Source organism: Engystomops pustulosus, chromosome 8 (assembly GCF_040894005.1).
Source record: "Engystomops pustulosus chromosome 8, aEngPut4.maternal, whole genome shotgun sequence".
NCBI lineage: Eukaryota > Metazoa > Chordata > Amphibia > Anura > Leptodactylidae > Engystomops > Engystomops pustulosus.
The window spans coordinates 45,229,714-45,234,240 of record NC_092418.1 but is presented as its reverse complement, the minus strand read 5'-3'; positions in this window follow the sequence as shown (position 1 = coordinate 45,234,240).

The window sequence follows — 4,527 nt, the reverse complement described above, 5'->3', positions numbered from 1 at the left end:
CAGTCTCTTTTTTAGGGCTTCCAAAGGAACCCCAACGTTCAATTATGCGTTAAACCTTGGGGTATGGCAATAGCTCCATGACATACAAGTACATACACGTAATAATAATAATTCTATTATTTATATAGCGCACACAGATTATGTAGCACTGCACAGAGCTTGCCAAATAAGTCCCTGTACCCAATGGGGCTCACAATCTTAACAACCAACCAGTATGTTTTTGGAGTGTGGGAGGAAACCGGAGGACCCGGAGGAAACCCACGCAAACACGGAGAGAATATACAAACTCTTTGCAGATGTTAACCCTGGAACAAAGAGACCCAGGTCTCCAGTGCTGCAAGGCTGTAGTGCTAACCAGTAAGCCAACTAGTACATCATAGAGTGCTCAATTATAGTGCCCCATGTACCTGTACATCAAGGAGAAAAATATTAGTTTAAGCAAAAAAAAAAAGGATTGCAATCACAGTCTCAGGTTAGAGAAAGGAAATTGCAGGAATAATATACCAGAAGGTTGGACTGTGGTCACAACTACAACGATATTAAAGGGCACATAAATATGAATATGAATATGCCTGGTGAACAAATGACCATCTGTTCTATAGTTTAGTCCTTTTGGCACACAGGTGTCCAAAGTGAGAATCCAATAAGTCTTTCTCCATTCTCCTCCTCATGACAATTGAAATGTTTGCACACATTTGACAAATGAGGTAAAAGCATTACTACTAGGACAATTTATATGTTTTCATTTAAGTTTAACTGTCCCTGTGGTTACTAGTTATGCTCTGTACTGTAACTGCGTAGTAGGATCAAAAAAAGTTTGGCAATGGAGAAATGATATGCTACCACTAGATGTCAGTGTATGACAATTGGAGATGAATACACTGTTCATGTTCATGTCAAGGTTATTGTGTAGATCTATGTGTAAATAGTGTAAATTTGCAGAATTTTAAGCTTATTTCATATATTGTGTATGTATATTCTAAGAATAATATGTAATAATATATTAATATATAATAATCATATGTATATTCTAAGAATAATAAGCACAGAATAAAACTTTCATCGTGATAATCGTAAAAGAAAACTGATCAAAATTAGAGAAAACTTTCAGATACCTGCAAGTTATTGGTGCCACAAGCCGATCGCATATGCATTTAAATAATACAAGACACTGTAAAAATACAAGCCCGTGTGCTTTGATTCTGTTTCTAAATGGAGTCAAAGTGGTACATGTGACCGCACCCTAAGGATTTGTTCACAGGTGCCATATTGCATTTTAAAATAAAAATTAAAAACTCTAACATTTGTTAATTTTTACTACGTAAAACTTTTAGGGTAGCACATACAGAAAAAAGTGCTGTCCCTTAAACCAATACATTTGAAAATTTGCTAAAAATGCCTGATCATCAACACCTCTCAAGGATCTCTCCAAAGATCTTTTTATACCTCGGCCTGTGACCAGGACAAGGGGGCATCCTCTACGCCTAGAGGAGAGGCGATTTTACCATCACCATAGACAAAGGTTTTTTACTGTAAGAGCAGTGAGACTATGGAACGCTCTGCCGCAGGAGGTTGTTATGGCGGACTCTATGTACATGTTCAAGAGAGGCCTGGATGACTTTCTGGAGAGAAAAAATATCACGGGTTGTGGGGAAAAACATTTATTTAATTCTTAAAGATTGGACTTGATGGACTTGCGTCTTTTTCTAGCCTTATATACTATGATACTATGATACCTTAGTGCTCAGCATGCAATATATCAGATGCTGAACTGATGCTGGTTCAGCTCGTAATCAGAGCTGGGCTGGCATCAAAAAACACGGGGGTGTCATCTGTAACTAACAGCTGACACCCTAGTATAACACCTACGGTCGGAGTGAGCTCTGATCGTAGATGTTTAACCTGTTAAATGCTGCGGTCATTGTGACCACGACATTTTACTTGTCAGCTGGGGGTCTCTCCCCCATGAACGCCCCCCCCCCCTGCCGTCTTTGGAGGGTTCAATCAGGACCCCAGGACTGCCCGCATTCAGTGCCTGTAAGGGCCAGACTGTGATGGGATCTTAAAGGCACAGTATCAGCTTATGCATGCACATAAGCTGAAATAACCAATACTCTGGAATGCATGAGTATTGCAGGGTATTATCATGAACAAGCAATCAGATGATTGCTCGTTCATGTCCCATGGTGGAAGCAATAAAAAAGTTTTAAAAAAATGTTATTCTATACAAAATAAAGAAAAATGCCCCATTAACACATAAAATGACATGTAATGTGAAAAGGTCAAAATCATAAAATAATCCCCACACATATAGTATCACAGCGTCCGTAACAACCCATAAAATAAAAATAATTCTGTATTGAACACTGACAATGAACACAGTAAAAAAAACTGTTAAAAACCCACCAAAAATTCGGTACTGTCCTGCTGAATCTGGGACAGTTAGGCCCCTTCCACACTAGCGTTTTTCACGCGTGAGTTCTGCGCGTGCATTTGGCGCGCAGAACTTGCATTGCACTCTGTCCCATTGTTTCCAATGGGTCTTTCCTCATTTGTGTTGTTTTGCACGTGCGTGCTTGCGTTTGTTTTGACGCGCGTCAAAATCGCAGCATGCTCTACTTTTGCATTTCACGCGCGTTTTTCCCGCCCCATTCAAGTCTATGGAGACGCATCAAAAATGCATTGCACTCGCAAGCATTGCAAGTGCAATGTGAGTGCAATGCGTTTTAAATGTATGGGTTGCTAGGTGACATGAATAATTCCCCTGCTCGAGCATTTCTTTAAAAAAACACAGTGAAGAACAGTGAAGAATAGAATAAAAACAGTGAACACAGTGAACACAGGATCATTTAAGTGAAAAACACATTAAAGAACACAGTGCAGAATAGATTACAGATGTTCGGCACATCTGCTTACTTGTCGGGAGATACGCGCGGAACGGTGCGAACAAAATAGCATGTGAAGAACAATATATATGTGTGTAAAGAACACATTGCAGATGTTTCCATACATCTGCAATGTCTTCTTCACACATATATAAGCAGATGTGCCGAACATCTGCAATCTATTCTTCACTGTGTTCTTTAATGTGTTTTTCACTTAAATGATCCTGTGTTCACTGTTTTTATTCTATTCTTCACTGTTCTTCACATCTGCTAACTTGTCGGGAGATAATATACTTGCGGAACAGTGAAGAATAGATTGTAGATGTTTGCATACATCTGCTAACTTATCAGAAGACATTCTTTTTCAATTAAATAAAACATTTTATTCCCGAACCATGGTCCCTTTGAAAAAGTCCCATTGACTTAAAAAACGTGCGTGAAAAACGCAAAAACGCTAATGACTCCAAGGAAAAATGGAACAAAAACGCAGCCAAAAACGTCAGTTTTTCACTCATTGCACCCTGATGTGAAATGCAACGCTAGTGTGGAAGGGGCCTTAGGAGGTATGTAAGTTCTCTTTAAGAACTATAAACAGGCAGGGAAGCTATGTAGATCCTATGTTGCCAGTAGCAACTGTATACAGCTCAGCTATTATTTCCCAAGAACACAATGAATGATGCACTTTGGTTGATTTCTACAAGCAACAAAGTCATATTTTCTTTTAGACAAGATTTTAATAAACCTCTTGTTGTTACTTACATCACTAAAAACATGAAGCTTCTGCAGACATTGGTATGGGAAGCAGGAATGCGGAGAGGTAAGTGAGGACCAGGGGACGGGGAGCATCCACGGAGAGGAGCACGGGTGTGCCTGTGATCCAATACGTGGATCGCAGGGGCACTCGTGGCACATCTGTTTATGACCAAATGAATTTATTTGTGCCAAATTATCTCTTATGTCTACCATATTTATCAATGGTATTAGTATGAAAATGTCTCATTGTGGGTGTTGACCCCCATCCAGGTTCTGCTGAAGCAGTTTTTGTGCCAAAGCTAAAAATTTATTAAAAATATAAGGCAAGTTGTATCTGTCTTGTGCAGCGTATGTTCTCTCTTTTGCTGACACATGCCTAGTTTTAGCCTTAAAAACTGCATGCAAAAAAATGCCTTAGGGTTCATTTGTGTGGTGCAGTTGGGTGTGGTAAAAATAACACGAAGAAGCACTGAAAATTTACATTGGATGCAATTTTTGTCTCTATAGGGGAAACATATTAACTAAATTATATAATAAACATATTAACTAAATTATATTTCCTACTTGCATACTTGCTATGTTCCACCTCCAGAAACAACCTGATAACCACACTTTTTGGTAAAATTACAGTATACAGTTTATTGAAATACATTAGAAATACAGAAAAGACATATCACATGCTGAAAATTAGTGGAAATAAGAGTGCATAATGCGGGGTAGTTACAGTCAAATGCTAACATCAATTAATGTAAATATTCGATAGTTAGGAACTTTTTAGTGCACATGGAACCCTCAAGCAAATTCCAATATTCTAGTATTAAACAGGTAGCAAGAGGTATTTAGATTATTTTTAAATACCAATTCTGCATTTTATCCTGTTTATATGTAT